We start from the raw sequence: 9,984 nt of genomic DNA on the forward strand, positions 1-9,984 counted from the left end.
TAAAAACTTAAAATGAACATGTGATTTAAAAGGAAAAGAAAATTATCTATATATTTTTTAAATAATTAATTTCCATCAGACTTTATGACAGCAACACTTTGTGCCAAAAGAAAATGAAGTCATAGATTTAAGATATTCAAGGGGAAAATGTGTGATCCGAGGATTTTCTTTTTTTTTTTTTAATTTTATTTTTTTCCTTTTTCTCCCCAAAGCCCCCTGGTACATAGTTGTATATTCTTCGTTGTGGGTCCTTCTAGTTGTGGCACGTGGGACGCTGCCTCAGTGTGGTTTGATGAGCAGTGCCATGTCTGTGCCCAGGATTCAAACCAACGAAACACCGGGCCGCCTGCAGTGGACTGCGCGAACTTAACCACTCGGCCACGGGGCCAGCCCCGATCTGAGGGTTTTCTATCCAGTAAAACTGACCTTCAAGTATATAGGGCACCAATTGTTACCAACATGCAAGAACTCAGCGAATCTTGTTCTCAGGAATTCTAAATAAAGAATGTACTAGAGAATGAGCTAGAGTGACTAGAAGACATCAACATAAGGAACTGATGATGAGTGAACTATAGTTACTTGTAGAACTAAGACTAAACAAGGGTTAAAAGGAAGAGACAATATTATATAATGGCTACATGATCTGATATAGATAGAGTACATTGTAAAAAAAAAAGTGAGAGGAGACTGGAAATAGCATGTGCGAAAAATTTTTCTAATGTTTTCAATAATCATAACAGTCGTGATAGCATTTTATAAATAGGCTAGGGTATATGTAATGTGACATAAAACAAATTAAGTCTGGAATATTGCCTTTCTATTCTCCCCTTTGTCCTTGAAAATCGGACTCTTAATATGGAATAAAGGAGATACATATGTCATAAAGAAGTTGTTAAGGAAAAACCTTGTAGTTTAAATAGAAATAGTATGAACTCACAAGGTTTTTTATCTTAAATATATGTACCTCCTAGCTCTGATCACCGAAAAGGCTTGGAAACAATGGCCAACTCGATACCAATGAGCATTCCTAGTACCAAGATTGTGGTCTTGAAATCCCATTTCCTAGTAAAAGAAACCAAGGTTTCTTGAAGAAATAGCTGATTCCAAGTCTAGGGGCAGGAAATGCATAAGATGAGCTCAAAACATCTTGACATACCCCTGGAGGAGTTCAGAACATACCACCTCAAAATAAAACTAAAGGAAAACTAACTGGTCACCTTCTGAGGATGACAGAGAACCAATTCATTACAATAAAAACTGGATAAAGGAAAGAATCAAAGATTTAGCCTGCCTTTCCTAGATGAACTATACCAGAGTAACCAAATAGTAGCTAAAGGGAAGGCTGTCTTTATCAAATTATTCCAGCTAATATATGAAAACCAAATTATAATATCACTATCATGCAATCTCCAATGAAGTAATAGAGCTAGGCACTGAGCATCAATGGCTGCTACTAGTAAAAAAGACCAAAAACCGTACATTATGTACCTCCTGATAAATGAATATAACACTATCTACAGCCTTGCCAAAGGGATTAAATCCTAGTCTGATAAAGCCTCGGATCCAGTTGTAAATGTGCAGGAATTACAGAGGATAGAGGAGCATGTCAAACTGTACTACAACAATGGTAATAAGCAAAATCCAAGCTGTGGAAAACTCTACAAATCAACCTAATGTCCTGCAACAGACACATTATAAGGAAAATAAAGGGACTGAAGAGAAGCATATAGATCAAGAGACTCAAAAGGCAGATCAATTTTTTTTTTTAAATGGACAAGACTAAACTAAGGGGGCTAAGATAGGGTCCTGGTAAAAGTACTACCGGCATGATGGCCCACAAGATGCGTAAGGATGTGGAGAAGAGAAGGCAAAGGGGTCAATGGACCAGAAGTTCCTATTAAAGTTAGAGAAAGGATGTCGTAGTAGCCAACCCCCAAAATGTAAACCCCAGATTCCCTGGGATTTGGGGAAGGAGGATAATTGGGGAGGCGATCAATTTGTATTTAGACAGATCTGGGCTGAGTCCTGGATCTGCTTTATTAGCTTTGTGACCTTGGGCAAATTATTGACCCTGAGACAATTTCCTCATTTATAAATGAGTACAACATTTATCTCACAGGGCTTTTCAGAGGATTAAGGGAGATAACGGATGGAAAAGGCCAAAGAAATTGCCTAGGACATAAGTCATAATTTTTTTCCTCCTAGAGGTAAAACTCAGCATTTATTTGGAGCCCACTCAGGTTCAAAATTAAAAGTTTTCTTCATTAATTACAGTCATACGTTGCTTAACAACGGGAATATGTTCTTAGAGATGCGTTGCTAGGCGATTTCATCGTCGTGCAAATATCACAGAGTATACTCACACAAACCTAGATAGTACAGTCTACTCCACACCTAGGCTATATAGCACTAACTTTATGGGACCACCTATGTTTGTGCTGTCCGTTGTTGACTGAAACGTCGTTATGCAGCGCGTGACTGTACATAGAGCTTTTCAGTCTCCGAAAATGTTACCTAATCACATGAATGTGACTAAATGATGCGACAAATTATATGACTAAGTGAATGTGACATGATCTGATAAATACGACGTGAACTTTTTGAAAGGAAAGCCATACTCATAAATTTTCCTTGTATTTATAGCCAATCTACTGACCCAATGAAATACTTAGTGGGGCAATAAATGGAAATTAGAATTTAAAAATACTGAGGATAATGCTCTATTTCTTAGGCTGGAGGGTAGGCACACTTGGGTTTATCAATATTCTTTAAACTACTTATGTTCATTGGTATACAATGTTTCACAATATTTTTAAACTGAAAAACCAGCTTTCAGTCACTACTGCTTTCTCCTAAGAACTGAGAGTTCATTCTGATTGCATCAAAGAACTGGCAAACTTTTAAAAATAAAAGGCCCGTTACTATTATCATTAAAAATAAACAAACGTATATTGTCACATGTATTCCATTGTATACCACATTTTGTTTATCTATTCATCCACTCATGCGCATTTGCGTTGTTTCCACCTTTTGGCTATTGGGAGCAGGACTACAAGTTTTTGTTCAAACACCTAAATTCTTTCGGGCAAATACGTAGGAATAGAATTACTGGGCCATATTGTAATTCTATGTTTAATGTATTGAGGACCACTAAACTGTTTTCCACTGCAGCCACACCATTATGAACCTTTAGTAACTTATCAGGGTTCCAATTTCTCTACATCCTCACCAACACTTGTTTTCTGTTTTTCGGAGTTTTTAAACATGGCTGTCCTAGTGGGTGTGAAATGGTGTCTCCCCGTGGTTTGGATTTGCATTTCTCTGATGACGAATGATGTTGAGCGTCTTTTTAAGTGCCTTTTGTTTCGGAGAAATGTCTGTTCAAGTCCTTTGCCTATTTTCTAATTGAGTTGTCTTTTTTGTTGTTGAGTTGTAAGAATTCTTTGAATATTGCAGATACTAGACCCTTATCTGATATATGATTTTCAAATATTTTTTCCCATTCTGTGGGTTATCTTTCCACTCTCTTGACAGTGTCCTTTGATGCACACAATTTTTGTGTGTGTGTGTGAGGAAGATTGTTGCTGAGCTAACATCTACATCTATGCCAATCTTCCTTTATTTTGTATGTATCCCGGGATGCTGCCACAGCATGGCTTGATGAGTGGTGTGTAGGGCCACACCTGGGATCTGAACTGGCAAACCCTGGACTGCTGAAGCAGAACATGCAAATTTAACCATTATGCCATGGGGCTGGCCCAAAAAGTTTTAAATTTGGATGAAGTCCAATTTATCTTTTGTTTCTTGCTTGTGCTTTTGGTGTCAAATCTGGAATCCACTGTCAAATCCAAGGTCATGCAGATTTATCTGTTTTCTTCTAAGAGTTTCATGGTTTTGCTCTTATATTTAGGTCTTTGATCCATTTTGAGTTAACTTCTGTATTTGTATGAGGTAAGGATCCAACTTTTGTTCTTTTACATGTGGATATTCTGGTGTCCCAGCACCATTTGTTCAAGAGATTATTCCTTCCCCATTGAATAGTCTTGGCCTTCTTGTACAAAATCAATTGCCCATGAATGTAGGGGTTTATTTCTGGACTCTCAATTCTATCCCACTGATCTATACTTTTAGTCTTATGCCAGTAGCACAGAGTCTTGATTACAGAAGCTTTGTAGTAAGGTTTTTTTGTTTTTGGGGGGTTTTTTTGGTGAGGAAAATTGGCTCTGAGCTAACATCTGTGGCCAATCTTCCTCTTTTTGCTTGAGGAAGACTGCCCCTGAGCTAACATGGGTGCCAATCTTCTTCTGCTTCATATGTGGGACGCTACAGAGCATGGCTTGATGAATGGTGTATAGGTCTATGCCCAGGCTCCTAACCTGTGAACCCCAGGCCATGAAAGTGGAAAAAGCATGAACTTAACCACTATGCCACCAGGCTGGCCCCTTAGCAAGTTTTGAAATCAGAAGTGTGCATCCTCCAACTTTGTTCTTTTTCATGATTGTTTTGGCTATTTAGGGTCCCTTGGAATTCCACATGAATTTTAAGACCAGTTTTTCCATTTCTGCAAAAAACAGCTCTTGGGATTTTCACAGACTTTACAATAAATTTGTAGATCACGTTGGAGAGTATTGCCATTGCAACAATATTAAGTGGAAGATGACCTGACTTAATTTTAACATCAAAATTATGAGTGCCATTATCAATTTTATTAGGGAAAATGCTATTTTCCTAATTATGTACAGTTGAGGGTAGTACATCTGAATGGAATTTCCCCTTAAACTCATCTAGCAAAATTAATAGAACTACATCACACAAAAGGTTGCAGTGGTAGACAGAAACACAGCATAACCTAGAATGAGTTCTGTACACTTTGACGCATAAAACTTATTTCTCCTCCTGATTTCAACAATTTTGATGCAGCGTAGGAAACAGGATTATACAACAGTAAATACAAGTTTATACGACCAAAGAACTGAAAGGACTGACAACTCTTCCTTTATTCAATGTGCCCTCTCCCCAGCCCCTGCCAAGTTAAATGAGAGGAGCTGGGCAAGTTCTGGTTTTGTGATTTATAACCAAACCACAGACCTGGGACAAGGGCCTTTCATTTCTTCCAGAGAACTGTTTAAAACATTAACTCAGTGCAAGATGCCAAGTTTCCAAAAAGGAAATATTCCAGGAGGGTAAGGAAGTGATAATCATAGCATTTTCAACCTTTGCCTGTTTCCCCTGGACCCAAAAATGATCTATTCCTGTGGGCTTGGAAAACAGAGCCTCTACTTGGAATGACACTCCTTACATTGTGTCTTAATTTTTCCACACACTTCTATGTCCATATCCTCTTTTTCGTTTTTGTTTTGTTTGTTTTTTTGAGGAAGATTAGCCCTGAGCTAACATGAGCAGCCAATCCTCCTCTTTTTTGCTGAGGAAGACTGGCCCTGAGCTAACATCCGTGTCCATCTTCCTCTACTTTATACATGGGACACCTGCCACAGCATGGCTTGCCAAGCAGTGCCATGTCCACATCAGGATCTGGACCGGGGATCCCCGGGCCACTGAAGTGGAACATGTGAACTTAACCACTGTGCCCCTGGGCCGGCTCCATATTTTCTTTTTAATAAACCTTGTAACCTTTATCAAACATAAGACAATCCTGACCTTTTAATATATTAAATATTCCTTCATGTCCCTGAGTTGAGTGTTTGGCAGTGCAGCTCTGTCACAAATGCTGGCAAGGAACATGCAGTATTCCCATCAAAATAACATGGGCCTAATAAATATTGTTTCTGGACATTGTTGTACAGAGTTCATTGACCTCCCCGCCTTCCAAGGACACTGGGCCTGGGCCCTGCACAAAATAATGTGTCTGGGGTCAAAGATGGCCACTTCAGCCCTGACTCTAAGGCACAAGTTACAAAGAATATGTCCTGCGTCATGTTCCTTGTCTAGGCTGGCCACCCCGACGGGCACCTGACAGGACTTTAGAAACATCCCATCCGTGGGAACAAGAAGAAATAACTCAAAGTATCCAAATGTCTGAAACCATGAGTCAGAACCTAGAGAAAGCTTAGGATAAAAGGGAGTCACAGGCATAGAACAAGTGGAAGTCTCACTGAGGAAAGGACGCTTTGCCTCAGACCCAGACAATCTGCACTCCCACCCACCGTACATACCATTAGGACTTGCCCAGCTGATTGTGGTGTGGATGTTGTAAGTACCAATTTGTTGTCCTTCGTCCCTGTTCTTGTTCTGTTTCACTCTATCAATAAACTTTGATTGCTTAAACAACCAAGTAGCCTTGGCGGTACCTGTCATTCCTTGCCCTTTGCGGCTATGGGCAACAACTGTTCCTCAGCTTAGCCACATTGGGTGACTCTTGCCTAATTCCAGTGGAAGAGTGTGAGCCTCAGAGGTTCTGCTGGAGAGAAGTCACAAGAGGGTCCAGGTCAAGAGGGCCCCCATGGTTCACCTTGGGCCAAAGAGAAAGCTGTCCCAGATCTTTGCTCCTGGAAGGGAGGAATCATGTCTAACTCTAAATCCCAATCAGCCCTCACCCAGGTTTTGGCATCTCTTTCACACCCAGCCCGCAGGATTCGCTCAGTAGGTGTGGCTTAAATGTAGTGACCATCAGTCTCCAATCTAGAGACCATCAAAATCACCCGTGAAACTTTCAAAAGACACAGGTTGGAAACCCTGCCCAAAAGTTATTCAGCATGTGTAAGAGTGGTGTCCAAGTACTTTAGTTTAAAATATTCCACAGGTAATTCAGTTGAGAATCTAGGGTTTAAGAAACATCCCCTTCTTTAAACTACACTCAACTAACTCATTTTGCTTAAACAAATAATATGGCCAGATTTTTTTTTAGTTGGGTTGGGGGGGTGGGAAGGGCTTCTTCTCCGAGCCTCTAAGAGAATTAAGTCCAAAATTGGGCTGGGGCCCTTCATTTTCAATCGGACTGGATAAAAATAAGCACCACCTTCACAACCGTCCTTCTCAGGCACAGTATATACCTGTGCCTTCACAGTTCACATACCTTCAAAATCATGCACCATGTCCCTGTGCATTAATCATGGGGGCTTTTCCCTGTATTTTATGATGTTTTGACATCTTAAAAAGCCTGCTAGTGGGTAGAGACTGCCCTTCCCAGGGCTAGCTAATTCCTAAAGATAGTAATCAATTTACGTGGGAGCAGACTCTCATACGCAAAGCAATCAACTCCTTTATCTCACTTTCACAGACCAAGTCAACACTGCCGCTGCCCTACATAATTCCAGGGTCAGGTATCAGGCAACTAGAGACCACCCCAGAGCCCAAAGCCCACGAGCATTATTCAAACTAGCCAGTCATAAACTGTTTACCTTGCCCTGCCTTGCCTTTCTCAGGAAACAAAGGCTCTGAGCCAGGCTTTCCCCTCGCTCCTGCTTCTGCCTCTGGACCAAAACCTTCCGCGTGTGGCGTGGCATGCCCTTTTCTCTCTGGAAATGTAACAAATTCTTCTTTCAATTGCCTCTTTCAAAAGGCCTCTCCTTGATGTCACCCAGTTACCTCTATAAATTAAAATCCTGCCAGGACAAATGAGGTACCTCAGCCCACCCCTGCATCTGTGCAGCCTACCACTGTGCTGTCTACTTAACTAATCCAATTGGCAACCATATTACAAATTAACTTAGGTTTCCAAAACCAGAGAGCCAGTGCCACCTTCTAACTCCATAGCGGAAAAAGCTCTTGGAAGTTCTATTAGCGTTTGAATCCCAGCACTCAGAACTAAGTGTAGTATGACCCAGGAATGACACTCCTAGGTATATAATCCAAGAGAACGAAAAACACAAAACTTGTACATGAATGTTCACAGCACCATTATTTATAACAGCCAAAAGGCAGAAACAGCTCCAATGTCCATCACCTGAGAAGGGGATAAACAAAACGTGGTATATCCATACAAAGGAATATTATTCAGCTATTATGTAAAGAAATGAAGAATTGATTCACGCTACAACATGGATGAACTTTAAAAACATTACGCTAAATAAAAGCCAGACAGAAAAGGCCACATATTGTATGATACTGTTTACATACAATGTACAGAATAGACAAATCCATAGAAACAGAAAGATTAGCTATTGCCAGGGGATAGAGTAAGGGGGATTGGGGAATGACTGCTAATGGGTACACGGATTTCTATCGGGGGATATAAAATGCTCTGGAATTAGTGATGATGGTTGCAAAACCTTGTGGCTGTACTAAAAACCATCGAATTGTACACTTTAAAAGGGTGAATTTTATATGTGTATTATATCTTAAAAAAACTATATGTACTATCTTCCCTCCAAACTTACTCCTCCTGTGTTCATTATCTCAGTGCTTGGGACCACATTCTACTCAGCTACTCAGGCCAGAAACCTACAAATTGAAACAAATAATTAGGTCACGACCATTCAAACACCCTAACCTCTCTCCACTCCAACTCCCAATTCAGGCCCCCCGTCACTTCTCACCTAGATTATAGCAGCCTCCTAATGGGCCTCCTGGCCACCAGTCTTGTCTCTCCAGGTCAATTTTTACACTGCTACTAGAACCTCCTTTAAAAACAAAATCTTCAAATGTTCCCAATGATCCCCAGGTTGAAGTACCAACCCTTAAAACTGTTACTAAGCAAGGCTTCGCCACCTGATGGGCACAGAAGCTGACACAGTGGCACACCTGCTTTTGAGAAACAAAAGGCTTTAAACATGGTGGACCAGCAAGGAGACAGGAGGCCAAGCTCTCAAATGTCTCTCTCTCTCCCAGGCTGGGGTAGAGTTTAAGGGATTAGGGAGGGCCTGCTGGTATGCAAGGAGGGGCAGGATGAGTTTGATTGGCAGGTCAAAATTTTCTCTTCTGCGCATGCTTGCTGCCCCTGAAAAATAGCTTTAACATTCTGTTGTTCATCAGGGCCACCCCGTCCCATAGTGGTTAAGGTCAGGCGCTCTGCTTCAGCTCCCGGGGGTTCACGCATTGGGATCCTGGGTATGACCTAGCACTGCTCTCAAGCCACGCTGTGGCTGCATCCCACGTACAAAACAGAGGAAGACTGGCGCAGATGTTAGCTCATGGACAATCTTCCTCAGCAGAAGAAAAATAAATCTGTTGTTAAGATGGGATCAGTTATGGGAGGTTACTGGGAACACTACAGTAAACAATGGTAAAGCTGTTATGCAGATTTGTCTTGGCCTTCTCCAATGATAGGAGTTTCAAGAGATGTAGAGTCGCCATCCTCCACCTGGCAGAGACAGGGAGACATCCTTACAAACGGAGATTTCTCTTATAAAGGCAAATTTCCCTTACAAAAGGGTAACTTCTACCAGGTTTTCAGAGCTTTTCCTGTGTTTTCTGTTTCTTAATAACTGTCAGCTCAAAATAGCCCTTATGCCAAAGAGGCATATTTGGGAGTGACAAATTCTGTTCCTGGTCCCGAGTCCCTCAAGTTCCAGCCCGGAGGGGAACCTCTCCAGCTTCACTCTTCCCTCAATCCCCCAACAACGTGCACCAGCCAGGCCGGAGAGCGGGGGATCAGCTCAGCCTCGGCCCGCGCTGGATGACCCTTCCCCACGCAGGTACCGCCCCCCGACCTCCAGGCCTCAACCTTTCGCTGCCATCTCCGGGAGGGAAGCTCTGCCGGCCCCGTCGGGCCGCATCTGGTGCGTCCCCAAACCCCCTCCCTCCGTTTACTCCTCAGCTCCTCAGGCAGGTGTGCTCCGAGGGGGCCGCCATGCAGCCTGCGAGCATTAACTGTATGAGCCGTGGTGGACCCAAACTTCATCTTAAAACTGCGGCGGTGCCCTGAACTCACCCTGACTATCCTCCAACACTTAGACTGTAACCAGGCGCAGCGCGCAGCCGCAGCCACAGGCACAACTCAGACCGGCAGTCACACCGGCCTGCGGCGCGGCGCCCCGCCTCGCCCCTTCCGGAAACGCTCCCCACCGCGAGCCCGCGCCGCGGAGG

At 42.4% G+C, this 9,984-nt stretch overlaps 1 protein-coding gene across 4 annotated transcripts in view; it reads right to left on the bottom strand.

Annotated features, from left to right (window-relative positions):
• Positions 1-9,979, bottom strand: part of DNASE1 (deoxyribonuclease 1) — a 28,950-nt gene extending 18,971 nt beyond the window's left edge. The window contains exons 1-3 of one of the 4 annotated variants that reach the window (XM_070230558.1): positions 9,830-9,961; positions 8,496-8,579; positions 8,337-8,400 (exon numbers count right to left, since the gene is read on the bottom strand). The gene's annotated coding sequence lies outside the window, so the exon portion shown is untranslated. Of the gene's footprint in view, positions 1-8,336; positions 8,401-8,495; positions 8,580-9,829 lie in introns of all 4 variants that reach the window. The other 3 variants (XM_070230561.1, XM_070230559.1, XM_070230560.1) reach the window with 3 other exon arrangements.
• Between the last annotated feature and the right edge of the window lie 5 nt (positions 9,980-9,984).

This window comes from Equus caballus, chromosome 13 (assembly GCF_041296265.1).
Source record: "Equus caballus isolate H_3958 breed thoroughbred chromosome 13, TB-T2T, whole genome shotgun sequence".
Lineage (NCBI taxonomy): Eukaryota > Metazoa > Chordata > Mammalia > Perissodactyla > Equidae > Equus > Equus caballus.